The 15,436-nt window shown below is 42.0% G+C and overlaps 1 protein-coding gene across 11 annotated transcripts in view; it reads left to right on the top strand.

The window, feature by feature from the left end:
* Positions 1–15,436, top strand: part of LOC146543714 (uncharacterized) — an 82,183-nt gene that overhangs the window by 60,499 nt on the left and 6,248 nt on the right. For 10 of the 11 annotated variants that reach the window (XR_014885080.1, XR_014885078.1, XR_014885079.1 and 7 more), the window contains 3 exons: positions 379–468; positions 10,525–10,592; positions 11,350–11,518. The gene's annotated coding sequence lies outside the window, so the exon portion shown is untranslated. The remainder of the gene's footprint in view (positions 1–378; positions 469–10,524; positions 10,593–11,349; positions 11,519–15,436) is intronic. The other variant, XM_085231089.1, reaches the window with a different exon arrangement.

The following is a 15,436-nucleotide window of genomic DNA, read 5'->3' as shown; positions in this document are numbered from 1 at the left end:
TTTAATAAGCAGGTTCATGTTATTATAATACCTGTGGTATATATGTGTTAACTAGGCAATGGAATGTTTGAGTGATTAGCCAGTTACTGGTGAAAATTAGGCAGGAATTTGTTTCTCTACTCACAGTCCCTTGGCCTAAACACTAGGCAGTACTTTCTACAGTAGTTACTAGAAAAAGCTGAGATTGGTTGTAAGGTGTGAAAGAGTAGTATACTTCTTACTATTTCTGTTTCTTTAAGATGTGTACAGTTATGCAGACTTGATGTCTTTGTGGTAGGATTGAATTACAACGCAGAGTTCAAAATGTTTATAGTTCAAAGTCCAGTGGTTACAGCACTTTAGCATGGCAATAATGGTTTAATTTTCTTATACTCTTAGTTACCACCAGTGAAGAGATTCCTACCAATCCTGGCAGGCAATTGTTCAGTCTTATGGAGCTTCAAATAACTTTACAGCTTGAAAGTCTGAGTAAGTAGGAAAATTTCAATATTTAGTCTTATGTTTGATGCTTAGTTGGGCAATTTACTCAATACTTTGGCTAGTACTCTTCCTCTGAAAAGACAGGGAAAATAATGTCTGTGTTCATTGTGCTCTTCAATTGCTGTAATAGTGTTTTTAATATACTAGATACTAGGCTTTACACTGTACATACACCATGAAACTTTATGTTCATGTCCTTTCACTGACTGAAAGAGGGCTCTCAAAACCAATCCCAAGATGTCTAACGTTTCTATGCCAGAGCAGGACACACTCACCAGTAAGTGGCTGCCTTACAGGGAAATGTACATGAAGCAGGTAAATAAGCAGATCCAGAGGGTGTGCAAATTGCCTTCTGTGCCCAGTTTCAGTTCCATCAACTATAAGCTCGGCAGATGTCATGCAGAAAGGTGGTTCACAGGATTTCCTCTTAAGAAAAGCTGTGAGAAAGTAACAAAGTGGGAGATTTTCCTTCTGGGACAGGGGAAGAAGACGGTACATAGGACAGATCAACCCAGTGCTCAGAAAGATTCACTGGGTAAGTCTACTGAACATGTAAGACAAAATGTACAAGAATGTTTTTGTCAGATGGGATTGCCGCAAAACTTAGTGCATTTCTTTGAGTGTCTCATTATAAGTACAGGTGCAGCTCTACACACCCACACGTGCTGTGTTTATTTTAGTGTGCGATCACATAAATACCTGCAGGTGTGAAACTGAAGAGATAGCCGTGCTGAGGCATGAATATGGAGTTCCACATCTGTATTTACTGGCTTTTTCACACAATGAACTAGTGCAGTCTGTGGGTTCTCTTCCCACCTCCTACATGCACTTTATAAGTAATCTTGAAGGAAATTCAGTCCTGGTAAATACATTTAATAGATGGATGTCAAGGTATAGAATCAAAATACGTGAAGGTAAAGGAGTGTGGAGTTCAGTGTATTGCACATATATATACAACATTAGAAGAAGACTAATTTCAGATAAAGAAGGTCACGTCAGGTTAATATAAGGTCAGAAACCCATAAAATTGGAATTTAATGTGCCTTTTGAGGCATCTAAAACTTCTGTTGGCCTTCAGTACAGTGGCTGGTTTCTCTGTTCCGGCACACACAGATGTTTCCTTGTGTGTAATACTGTCATATAGTCTGTAATACGTGGGGTACAAATCATGGTTACTGCAAAAACCTTTGAATTCACTGATTCGTGTGCATGTAAAAATCTCAGTTGTGGTATTGCATTTATGCAGCTGTTGCATTAAGTATTCATCTGATGCTAACTATCTGGTTACTAAGGCCCTCTTCAGTGTCAAAAATAGAAAACAGCTAAAAGATATTAACTGGGGACGGTATTTTGCATGTAATGGTTGCCTGCAGAGGCTTAATGTTCTGAAAGTTTCACACTTTTTGTAAGGCCTTCAGTGATAACTTGTTTTTCAAAGAGAAAAATAAACCTTCCAAAGTTCCTTTGAACATTTCTGCAGCCTTTCATAGTGTTAGCTGTGAAAGTTACGGTGTCACGTTCTTAATAAGGAGGTATGGGAACGGTGTTTTAGTAGTCTCTGCTGCTTTCTTTGTGAAAACTATCTCAGGATGCTTTGGGATTATTTGGCAATAACTTCCTTTTGCCCCATGATTCCACAGGGATCTTCTCTGTTGTCTTCTGTTCATTATATTCATTTGAAGATATTTTGGAGAAAACATGGAACTCGAGAGATTCAGGAAAACCCTGTTTATGCCTCTGACTGGCTAAAGACAGGAAATGAGTTTTTCTGTGACAGTAAATGTGGAAGAACCACATTGCTCAAAATTCAATTCAGCAAAATTTTTTTAAATAGTACTGCAAAGAAAGAAAAAAATAGGACAAATTTTTGTTTCTGATGTGAATGTCTCTGCTTTGTCCAGAGGAACCACAGCTACCATCTGTGACTCATGATAGCAACTGTGCTTCTATGCTATGGAGAAAAGGACAGAAGCAGCTAGAGCAATAGAAGAAATAACACTGTGTTAACAAAGACTTCAGCTGAGGCAAATTTACTTCCCTGAGAATTAGCCGGGGTATCTCTCCATGACACACTTACTTTAGAATCACAGCATGTTGCAGTTATTAGACTCTGGCAGGCTCCTAGGTAGGAACCGTGTCCAAGAGCCTTTATTTCATCTGCTCCAATTGAGAAGAGTGTGGCAGTTTCTTTTGGTTGAGCCTTGCTATAACGATCTGAGCTTTAGTCACCGTGAGGCTAGCACACTGCAAAGCATTCAGCTGGCGTTACAACCAGAGACAACTGAGCTCCAAAAGTGAGTGCAGACTGTGTCTATCTACTTATTAAGTGACGGGTCATGCGGAGTGCCCATTACCCAGTAATTGGCTGCCAGTTAGCATTCAGTGGGACTTGGCGCATTTGTATAGCCCTTACAGACCAGAGTGGCCTGGGATTGTTCTTGCCTTATTTGCTGCAATTGTAATCAGACGGTGGCTCTCTGCTTCGCAGATCTACCAAACTCAAACTGAAGGGCACAGGGGAGTGTGGGATCTCCCTGGAGAGTTCAGCCAGAGGGATGCCTGGGTCTCAGGGCTCTGTGGTAAGGCTGCACTCCAGTGACCCCTCTGCTTTCCTTGGCTTGCAGGTTCCCTCCCTGCACCACAGGAGAGGGAAAGGATGGAATCTGTGGTAGGTGACACAGTGCCTACCAGATTATGCACAGCTCTAAGCAAGTCTTTAAAGATGAGACCCTTGAGTGTTTTCTGGCCTCGTGGAGCCCACAGGCTGCACTCAGATGAGGAATTCAGACACAAAGATGGGGAAGTCTTTCCAGAAGGGACTGCGTAGGCAGACACACACACACACATATTGCTGTGTAAGGTACATGCTCTTGCAGCTTTGGTTTGGGGAGCCCTTTTGTTCTCAGGCTGCCAACTGCGGGCACTGCTCTGAATTGCAGCAGGCTGCGGGGGAGCGAGGAGGAAAGTGCACGCCGTCCTGTGGGTGAGCACCGGGTGCGATGACCTCGGCACACATGGGAGCAGGATGGGGCTCTTTTCACACCATTACTTCCCGCAGTATTACGTTTCTTTTTTAATTACAGAGCAGAGCGGCACTAGCCCCACAGGTTAGCAAGGTGGTGATTGAGTGCATGCGAGCGGCGTGCGCTCTGCAGTCCCGCGATCGCGGACCCCCGCTCTGCGCCGCGCCGGCCCCGGCAGCTCTGCGCCTGGCGGCAGCGGGCGCGCTTCGCCGGGTTGCCCGGGAGGTGGCGCCCTTGATTGCAGAGTGAGGGGCGGCGGGCGGGCCCGGGAAACACATCGCCTCCCCCCCCCGGTAATTTAGGAAGTATTATAGCCGAAGTGTTTTCAACTGATTATTATGCATGAGTAAAAATTCCATGAATGTGTAACATTTTCGCCTGTATTTCCCTCTTTTATAACATCATTTAAATTCCTCATTAATAATTTAGAAATGTTCTGGATTTTAATCACTTTTCTCATCACCGCCACCTCCGCGGCAGAGCGCTGCCCGTTACCTGAAGGTGACATGGAGGCAGCGCTGCCTCACAGGCACTGCCCGGCCCCGCTTCTGCCCGGCCCAGGGGCCCGCGCTCCCTCCTTAGGCAGACCAGCTTACAAACACCGAGGTCTGAGCAGGTCGCTGTTAATAAAAATTGCAAAAAAAATCAGGATTTTTTGTTCTTGCATCTGAGTTTAATTATGGTGGTATTTGTTTGATAGCTTGTTACTGTAAATAAAAGAGATAAAAGCAGCCCTTCACTCGAGTAGCTCTAGAGCTGTGAAATATGTACCTAATTAAAACTATTGGTGTAAGAGGCTAATAAAGTACATGTGCCTACTAGATGTCTTATTCTAATGAATCTCGGCTAATTTGCTTTGAGTGATGAATTTCGGTGTTAGTAGTAAGGGCTGAATAATGATGGAATTTATCACGAGGTACGGGGACTGCTGGAGGACCGTGGGGGCTTGGGGAGAGGCAGGGAGAGCCCCTGGGTGCAGGGCTGGCTGCGGTGCTGCAGAGCATCAGGGCTGAGCTCAGCCTCAGCCTGGAGGCTGCCAGTGCCCAGCCCGCACCTTGGAGGGCTCCGAGTGGTGGCATGGCAGTGCTGGTGAGTGCCATCCTCCCATCCTCCCCTTTTTTCTGCCGGCACTGGTGAGGAACGGGCTGTGGCATGCTTCTCCAGACTCCCAAACCAAGCGCAGATGGGTTATCTAAAGCATTTCAGATGGAGCTTTGGTCTTGTGCCAGCAACTAATCAAAGTCTTAATTCTGGAAAAGACAAAGGCCAGGCTTTCCAAGCTTCCTCCCTCTGTTTTCTCACAGAGATGTGGCACTTCTCAAACCCTTCTTGCCCTGTGCACTGTCTGCGTCATTCAGGCTGTGGAGCTGTCTGTGGGCAGCAGGCAGCTTGCACCAGTCTAGTGGTTGATGTCCATGAACGTGTGGACCAACAAGGGCCTGCTTCATGTGGGCCTGCGGGCACCTTGTCCTGAGTACACCACAACAAAGTCAGACAAGAATGGTGTGCGTTGACAGCCCCGGCCCTAGACTGCCATTGGACTTGTTCACAGAAAGAGAGAAGCTGAGATAATAATAAAGGGGCTGGTTAAGCAGAGAAAAAGCCTGCAGTGTAGCACATATTTTTATTGCTTTTCTGCAGTACAGCAGAGAAAACATCCCAAGGCTAAATGTCTATTGGAGACCCCAATGGTGAGTATTTAAACAATCACACGTGTGCACGTTCTCGCAGCTCCTTCCACTTGTGACACGGTGAGAGGGTGGTGGGGCTGCCATTCTGGCATGCCCAACTTTAACTCAGGGCTGGTGCAAATCTGCAGGGCCCCAACGTCATATCTCCTTGCATGTGCCATACAAGGGCTTTATTTATAACTCATCAATGTGGACCATGCTGTCTATGCTGGAGTTAGACCTGATGAGTTGAAGTTACTTGCTGAAAGTGTGTGATAGTTGCAGCTGTTGAAAGCACTCCGGCAATTTCTGATATGCACATGGGTTTGGATGCTTTTTTTCCACAATAGCTACATCTGCAGTTTTTCTACAGAATGAAATTTTCACTACAGCTAATACTAGCTGGATAGACAGGTGGAGCTTGTTATTTTTCTCACAAAGCCTACCTTTTCAGAAGGAAGAGATTGTGTTTCATGGTTGTACAATCTAATAGTGAGGTTGATTGAGAGTAAGATTGAGGAGAACGAGACACTCACTGTTTGACCTTAGGAAATTCTCTTTGTTATTCCAGAAAGTTGGTTTCTCTGTCGGTAAAAACAGAGTAATAGCCAAATCAAAGAAGTCAGTCATCAATATCCAGAAGTTGCATCAGAATTTCAGTTGGAATTGTTGAATATTGTCACAGAAGCGGAGTCTGTTTTGCTTTCTCAGAGACTTGCAAGAATTGTTTTCTTCTACTGATAGAATTCTTTCCGTGTTGCTCAATCAATGATCATTTCAATATATTTTTCTGCCTCTCAGTTACATCTCAGATATTTGTGTCTGTGCAATTTTCATGGTCTCGTATCTTGTTTCTTTCTGTATAAAATGTGTGTTGTGAGCTTGAGGGAATACTTCCTTTTGATTTCTTTGTAATTACCAGAAATAGTTTTAACCTGTTAAAACATCCTGGCCATCAGCGTGGTAAACCTCATTACTCTACAGCAGACCTTCCTGTGCATTGTGTTTACCTGCTGATAATGTTTTTAATAAGAAGCCAAACACCAGTGAAATGAGGGAGGTGCTTGCGTCCGGTGTGACTTTGCGTAATAAAAACATAAAAGAACAAATGACACTCCTGTATAACTAAGACAGAGAGAAAGAAACATAATTAACTTGTTTCTGCTGGCTTTTCTTTTAGGAAAATAAAGCTTGTTTTCTGGACAGGCTTTATTAATACTGTGATCTGATACAGGGCAGCAGGGATTCCTGTGCCTGTGCAAATGTTTTTTGATTTCAGTGTGATACCACCAAGAGACCACTGCACAGACGGCTACCCTGTTTTAGAGGACAGTATGCTAGAGTCCTCAATGAGGCCTGGATGTTAGTTACTCTGAACTAGAGTTACACATATTACAAAAGCTTAAGAGCTAAACTGAGTTACTATAACAAAGCCTGAGGCTGCAAGGAAGCTTTCCACCCAAAGGACATTTCCTAAATGTTGCTAGCAGATGGCTCTCCTATCCCACAGGCTGGGGATATGCTGACTTTTCACTCTCGGTATTACTTGTCCTCACATCACAGGACTTGGGATTTTTGATTTTTTAATGAGCTTGATCTGATAAGCTAAAATAAACAGACTTTTAAAATAAATTTAAAATGTAAAGATAATTTATAATTTTTTTGTTGAGATTCACAGGCATGGTTAATATAATTTCCTTTTTCCTTTGGCACTTAAGCAAATTCTGGCCTATATTTAATTCTTCTGTTGGTAGATAGGGAGGAGGCTAATCACAAGAGACCAGTAGTGCTATTTGAATGACATGTCCTGCAATCTCTTTTTGAACGATCAGTTAACGTTTCAGCAGTATTATCTCTTTTTCTGTACCCTGCCTTTATTCACTAGCTTTATTCTACTTTTTTGCACTTTTACCTCACTCTTCTCAATGATGCCAGATACCTTACAATAGGTAGTCCCATTTCAGATTCCCTGCTCACTGAACATCTGTCTGATGAAGTCTGTCTACTTTCAGTTTTTTGCACAACTGGAGCAATGCTATGCTGCTGCCTAGATGAGTGTAGAAGTGAATTTGGACTTGTTTTAGTGGAAGGGAGCTGTTTATGAATGAACTCAGTTCACAGATGCATGACATCTGAGAAAAGTGAGTGCAAGACTTCATCTGTCTGGGTCAATAATCTTTGGGACAAGGCAAAGAGGAGACAGAAATTGAGGAGATGCTGCTCTTTTGGTGTCTGTATTTCAGGTCACAGTCCTGTCAGGTCAGCAGAAGTCATGCAGTGTGAGCAGTGCCAAGACACAATCGATGTTTGTGCATGAATATTTATCTTTTGCCTTTTTACTCCATTTTGCATATCTGACAGGCATTATACACCTTCTTTGAAGACCTACCAGAAAAAAAACCCAAAGGCCCTTTGTTTTGTAGTTCACCGTGCCAAACAGTGGATCTGTGGGTGCTTTTGGGTCACCTTCTTCTTGAGGCTTTCTTCTGACCATCTTTGTTTAGACTGGAGTCCTTCTGAACTGTGGGAAAGAGCTCTTCCAGCTGCCGAGTGCTGACCCCAGATATCATCCTGAGGAGATGTCCCAGAGCATCTGTCTGGACTGTGAGGTTGCTTTCAGCAACTTGTGCATTTGTGCTTTGAGTGATCATCACGGGAGGGTATGGATGGCACTCAAATCCTGACCTACGTCTCAAACTCTTGTTCTAGACCCTTGTGCAAGCTGGTAGGCCAGGCTGCCTTTCCCTCCTCCTTTTAACTCATGTGTAGTTCTTTGGCATGCATCCAAACTGAATGCAGTATGGAGGAAAAGATCTGCAGGTTCCTGGAGCATATATACACATGTGGTCAGATCCCCATCTTGTTAAATTAGCATGTGGAGTGGAGACCAGCTACTGATTTATGTTTTCATCTGTGAAAGGTAAATTGGATTGAAACTGTTTAACACACTGTTTAAAAAGAGGAGCTGAGATTCTTAGTTACATTTGATTTCTAAATTAGAAAGCACATGACTACGTTTCATGGACCTGAAAGAACTGGGTCTGAGTTAATATGATGCCTATATCATTGATTTCACTTGAGCCTTTTGTATCAGAAACCACATATACACAGAGCCTCACATTGTGAAGCAAGATTAATTTAGCTTTTGGAATATTATGTGCTGTATAAGAATGTTCTGTGAATGACTTGGATTGCAAATTTTGCTTCTTAATATTTGCAGTGCAAAGCACTGGTAACATGAAATACTTAAAGGTTTCAGCTGAACTTTGCAGAAATGAGAATGACAGGCACCCAAAATAAGAAGATGACATGGTGGGGAACTAAGCAACGTAAGGTCTACCGAGTTAGATATTTAAAGCCTCAATCAAAATGATAATATAGATGTGAAAGTGGTTACAAAGAGTTTAGAGCTGCAGTCCTACTAAGAACAAAAAGAGATGGCCCCTCTCTTGCAAAAAGTTAATCTGTTATTACTCTCAGCTCTAATTATGAGGAGCACAACAGAGTGAGTTACCAGAAATATTTCCCTGTTATATTTAAGGAGGTTACTTTAGTGTATCAAAGATGTATCCACATTTAGAGCCAAAATTCTTGTTCCCTCTCTTTGAATTGTTATAGCAATAGCTGAAGTAGAGCAAGCTTCCTACGGTGAACCCACCTTAAAGAACAGTGCCACTTGAGGTAATAGAAGTAAATTAACTGTGTGCAAGCTCAGTTTTTGATGTGCTTCCTAGCAGTACCAATTCACCTTATCCAAGTTCCTAAAGGAACATGGAAATTAGGCTATTACCCTGAAGTGAAAGCCGCTATATATTGTCCTAGTGATCCCTTATGTGCAGTTGCACTTCAACATTACCCCCTTTTATGTCAGTAAAAAATTTGACTACTTGGCATTTGCAAATGCTGAGTTTATGAAGCTTAAGTAGCATAGATTACAGCTTTATACTGGACCAGAGACAGTAAAACCATGGGTCTCCTCTGTTGTGGTTCCTGCTGGTTACCAACCAGTATCTGTTATTTTTCCCAAGCACGTAGATATGCTTCTGCAGAAGTTATCCTTGCACAGTAGTAGAGATAGTAAACAAGTTCTTTACTCATAGTAATGAGACGCAGAAATATCAACTTTTCTTGAACTCAGTATTGCTGATAATAACCTTTACTCTTAGAAATTTGCATTCTTCCATGTGTCTGGATTGATTCCAGTCTTACATGTTCGTGTGCTCTCCTAGACCAAACAAATTTCCTCCTCAGTGCCTCGCTGAAAATTACACCACATTTTGCTGCCTGTTTGGTCCTTGCCCACAGAAGAGGCCAATCAAGCATTCCCTAATGTACCGCAGGTAAAGCCAGCCTGGTTAGCTCATATCCATGTTCATCACCGGGTGAAATGAATCTGACTGACTTAGCTTAAAACAGATTAGAAGGCAATTTGTGATCCCTCTCGCTAATGGAGCAGTATGCCGAGTACCCAGACGGCAGCAGCAAGCACTGCAATAGGGCTATCACCTCCCAGAAGAGCTTACATGCGGTCTCAGGTTTTCTCACCACTCCCATTATTAAACACAGTCTCGCACCCCTGAACTTTCATGCTTTTTCTACATAATTTCATTTATTTTTACCTTCATGGCCATAACTAAAGATATATTTTGACATTTTAAATGAGTCTTCTCTGTTCAGCCTGCTCTGCCTGTCTTTATTAATTAAACTTGTGTCTTCATATCAGATTCCTTGAGCTCATATCTTTCCGTTTCAGCTCTTTGCTTTCCATTTGCCTTCATTATACCCTTCCATCCTTGAACTGCACTGAACTTTTGCTCCTTCCACGTCTTCCTGTACAATACTCAGATCTGCTACATCTCTGCCTAATTTTATCATGGCTGATGCAAAATCTTAGCTGCAGAACCAGCAGTAAGGGAACAGACTTTTCTCTTTGCCACATTTGTTCTCACTCTTCTATAAAATCTCGGCTGAAAATGAAGGACATTCTCTTCTGTGACCGTAACTCTGCACTCCTCCTTTCCCTGCTCGTCTTCCTTCTGGGATATGTTTTAATACGTTATCATCCATGGTAACTGCACTGTTTATATCTGTAGCTTTTCAATATGCTGGGAGTCAGGGTTTTCCAGGTGATTCATGTATTAAGATTTAATCTAAATCTAGTCAGATAATATTGACCTGCGTTGAAAATGCTGTATGAATGAGATAGTAGCAGACAGCTTGAAGTGCTGAGTGAAAAACAATACCCCAGAAGTTTGGTGGCAGAGAGCATATGGGACATTTCTTAACGGAAAAGCTTCTTTGATTATTTAAATATTATGATCTATTTTTAAAACTTTCCCTGTCTGTTGAAGGTTTGCTGGGCTTTGCCTGCTTTGGCAGCGTGCGCAGCATGGAGCTTGCAGGAGCTGCTTACTGCTTGGTAAGCTACCACATGTTGTTATCAACTTTAAGGCCTCCCTGTTTTGCTGAAGTAGACTTCCCCAAGACTGGAACAAATAAGAACTGAACCCAAGACTTCAGCTTCCTGATGCACCTCTCTATGCCCTTTTCAGCTGTATTTCCCACTGTTCAGTGTTAGCAGTCATTAGGAAACGTGTATTTTGTTTCCAAACTCAGGGTCTCCTGAAACAAATCCCTAGGCATTGCGGTATTGCTGCAGCTTGCAAGCCTCATTGCATTAGGACCACAGACAATGGGTTGGACTTTTCCCAAACAGCTTTTAGTCCAGGTCATGGATATGAGGGATAGACAAGGGATGCCATTTCCACATTTATCTGAGTTGCTTTGGCTAAATGTGATGAATTATTTTAGCAAACATATTCCAAATCTCCCCCATTGGTTTTTCACAAGTTCCAAATTCAGACATTGTTGTCAGTGAAAAGGGACAATTAAAATGCCTTTCTGAATGCATTTGAAATGAAATAAGTTACTGTTTTTTCACTGGCAAACCAGCTCTTTGGAGGGGGCAAAAGTTGCAAATGGAAAAACAAATAAACAAATGAGTAACTGTGGGAGATGCTGCCAGAATCAGAAGCAAGTCCGGATAGAAGGGGGAGGAAAAGGCCCTTGTCTGCCCTGGGACAATTCGTAGAGAACAAAATGTGGGAGAGTTCAGCAGGAAATAAATTCACTTTCTCTTCTTTTTCTTTCTTTCTTTCTCTATTTTTTCTTTTAAGCCAGGCAACCATGCAACGATGTTACCAGAACTCCTGATACTACTCTTAAAGTGGACCTCTCTTTGGATACTACTCAAAAAGTGGACCTTTCTTTGAGAAAGAAAACGATTCCATCTTTTTTGATCAGGTTCTTCCTCTACAGGAGTTCCTGCAGCTACAGGACCAGGAGGTAAGACCCTTGGTTTCAATCGTAAACGGGAAGAATGAATGAGATTGCCAGATACACTAAGTTTGCAGCCAGTGAGCTGAGAAAAGCATGACTGCAAGCTACCTTTCTGCTTTCCAAATCCTGGACTGGTGGAAAATCAAAACATTGTTTAGGTCAGCCTGCAGGTGTAGAGTATACTTCACCTCCCATGAACTGGGGATGGAAAGTAAAGGAAGGACTGTTGCAGAGCTGCTGGTTCTCCTCTCTCCAAAGACTTCCTGCTGAAGAGAATCCTCAGTTGTCCATTTAGGGTAGTATTAGAGCTGAGCTGAACTGCTGAGGCATGCAAAGAAGCTGCAGATGGGACTGGGAGTACAACTCCACACTTCTCTGTTGAGCCACTCAGTTACAGCAAATGCCTGATATAGGTGGGTACTGAGGCTGTTGGTAATGGCTAGAGGCAGAGAAATGGGTCTGGTTTTAATAAAAAGGTAGTTTACGAACAGCATTTTTCTTATTTTAATGATAAAATGGATATGAAACAGTTACACTCCAGGCCCTTATTTTTCAGTGCTATTATTTTTTTAGAACATTGAAAACAAAATAAGCAGAAGGAAAAAAAAAAGGGGGGGGGAGGGGGGCAGGGAAGAAAACTCCCTTCAGACAACAATCACCTTTTGAGTTAAATTCTCATGCTTGGTCTTAGCCCAGAGGGATTTGTCTTGAGTGAAGTTTGAAGAAAATCCTTTCAGCAGTTTTTGAGTTATTTAAATGTAACCATGGAAGTTTGGGTTCACATGCTTTTTTGCACTTGTATAACTCAAAAATAGCTTTGCTTTAAAACTTCTAAATTAACCCTCCTTAACTTTTCAACTTGTCACCTATCCTACTGTATGGCTTGTAAAATTTTAAAGGTAACAGTATAACAAACTCAAATAATGATACTGCAGATGTTCAAATGAATCTTGGGAGGAATAAATTATAGAAGTCACAGAAGGTTGATTCTGAAGAAAGAGCAGCCGTGTGCTTTAAACCATGTGTTTTTGCTGGTTTGAAATAGGTCCAATCTCTTTTACTGTTAAAAAGTGTAAGTGTGTTTGGGTGTGGATTTTAATACTTGGTTACACACATGAAATTGAGCGCCTAAGTCCTGTTCCTTTCTGTCTTCCTCACAGCAGTGCTTCAGACTTGTCAGAAGTTTTACTGTTTTTTTTTAACATGATCCTGATCAACAGGACACTTCAATGCCTCCTAAATATTATGGACTTCAGAGTCACTCAAATGCTCGGTGATTGTATTACTGTTATTTTATTGCCAGAAGATCGAGGCAACACCAGAAGTGACTTGATCAGCCTTGTTTTTTCCCCTTTTTCTTTGTCCAATCCTCGTGTTTCTTATGTTTCTTCTGTTTTGTTGTCTTTCCAGTGTTTCTGCCTCACTTACTGTCCTGTCCTCACTGCCTGCTATCTGTCTTTCATACATCTGTCTCCATTTATTCTTCTCTAACAATTGCACTAAAGAGTGCCCATGATAGAGAAAAATGATTTTTGCCTTGGCAGCAGCCTTTTCCTTTTATCTTTTCCCTAAATGTCTGGGATGGGTCCAAGCAGCTCTCCCCATGTTCATCATCCTTCTCCACATCCCTAGTGCACTTGAGCTCCAGCCAGCAATTTGATGTCTGCCACAAGAGCATCTCCCATTGAGCCACAATCAGATGAAGGTGTTGTAATGCTTTGTGCTACTTTCTTTGCTCGCCATGCTTGCTCAGCCTCTTTCTAGGAACTGGACACTCGCACCAGACTTTTCCTACAGAATAATGGCAGATAGCACTGCTGCCTTTTGCACGTTTTGCCCCTGCGCTCCTCTGCCCTTTTTTCATTAATAGACTTTTGTGGTTCAGTCTGCTGGCTTGTGCTATTAAACTGAGAGACACAAGACTTGTCTTCAGCTCTGCTGAGGGCAAGGTAAGCTGGAATCCCTTGCTCACCTGAGTCAGCACTCTACCCAAGAGATTATCAGCTGTTCTGCCTGGAGTGTGTCCTTGCAGTCCTGAGTGTGTATGTCCTGAGTCCTTTCTTCACGTGGGAAAGCTTGGGCTAGTCTTATCAGCTGCGTAGTGGAAAAACATGTCTGTCAGGCCCTACCCTTGGAAATACAAAATATGGAAGTATTCACTAGAAAAGGGAAACAGAACCCCCAGAAACCAGGTTTTCCTGCTCTCAGTAATGCTCTGAGAGCAATTATTCCTTATAAACTGGAACAGCTCCAAGGGAATGGATCAGAGAGAGCCCCTATTCCAGTGGATTCTTTCAGCCTGTTCTGGTCTCACTTGGCTGCTGAGAGTCAAATAATGCGAATGGGTAGTGAGGAAATATGTGGAGGCTGTACAGGAGGGAAGGGAAAGGTGCTTCTGAACATACTCTGTTATCCATAGTGACAGGTCCATATCCTTAGCAGACACACACACCTGTCGCTACTGCCTCTGTGACCATTCTGAGCAGGAGTGACAATGAAAATGCAGTGGAGGGAAAAGAAATCTGCTAAAAGACAGGGCAACAGACTGGGGCACTGTAAGGGTGATTGCTTCTGAAGATGAAAATACAACAAAAACAGACTAAAGAGTCTTAAAATGCAAAATCAATGCCAAAGAAAGGAAGCCAAAATGACTTCCAAGCTCGTCTGCAGGCAGTTGTCCCACAGCACAAGCCAGATTCTGTCAATAGGTGGGAGACATCCAGGAATTTTCTCTCATACAAAATTATTGGGGATGTTATATGTCTTAACTCGAATGGAAAAACTGGACCTCTATAGTGCTCAGTTCCAAGGGAAAACACTAGCCAGTGAAAGAGCTGTGGTACCATGGCTTGGTGTGTGTGTCTGTGTGGCTGCTCCCTTTTCTCTTATCTGTTCTATAGCTTCCTTCATTCTTCGCTTCTCTCATATTACAGAAAGAAGGTAATTTTTCCTGGCCATTTACTAAAGCTCATTAAAGACTGAAGAGAACAAACAATGCTACTCCTTAGAGACTACCATTCAAAGTCATTCTACAATTCTCTGTTCTAATACTTGAGACAAATTAATTATTCCTTAGTGAAAAGTATATAATTCCTATTCTTCATTTTTGGGGTGGGGAGTGGGGAATAATAATAGGAAGTTTATATCTGAGTCGAAAGCTGTCTGTGCTGAAGGGAAATGAGAAAAAATGTGTGTTCCGAGAAGAGTAAAAGCAATTATTCTAATAATAATTCTAGGGATATTAATGTCTTTTTAAAATAGATTGCTTTCAAATAAACACCAAAGTTGAAGGGATAGGAAAGGCTGGTTTGTTTATTAATCATTCCAAAAGTGCATTTTTCTAAATGAACAAGTGCATGAGCAACTTCACTGGCACATATTAAATTTAGTTAAATGGCAACTTGTAAATGTCTAAAAACTTCTGTAACCAGAGACTAATTTGTTTAACGTGTTGAAAATGTTATGTGGATGTGAGGAACTACATATTAAACTTCAAAGCGAAATACTCCAGAGATTACACCATCTTAAAGACTGTGTATTGGAAAGGCCTTTATACATTAAACATAAAGGATTTTTAATTCTCTTCTATTTTGAATACTTGTCAATCTGCGTGACTCATGCTCAGGACTGTAAACTGTCATTTAAGGTGTGATGTCCAAGTTGAGGCCTGGACCACAATTTGCAAGGGGCTGGCTTTTCTCTTTCATCTCTATTAATTAATCCTGTCTCAGTTTGCCCAGAGTACACTGCTGTTGACATCACCTTTTCCATATACTTTAAAGAGTCCCCCGAGAGATCTACTGCAGAACAAAAACTGGACAGAGAATACATTTGGAAACCATTTTATTTCTCAATTACCAACCAAAACGTATGGAAAAGATTTACACTCTATCTGATTTACACAATAATTATACTCTGAAAGCT

The sequence above is a fragment of the Meleagris gallopavo genome, chromosome 10 (assembly GCF_905368555.1).
Source record: "Meleagris gallopavo chromosome 10, MGAL_WU_HG_1.1, whole genome shotgun sequence".
NCBI lineage: Eukaryota > Metazoa > Chordata > Aves > Galliformes > Phasianidae > Meleagris > Meleagris gallopavo.
This window is presented reverse-complemented; position numbering and strand designations above follow the sequence as displayed.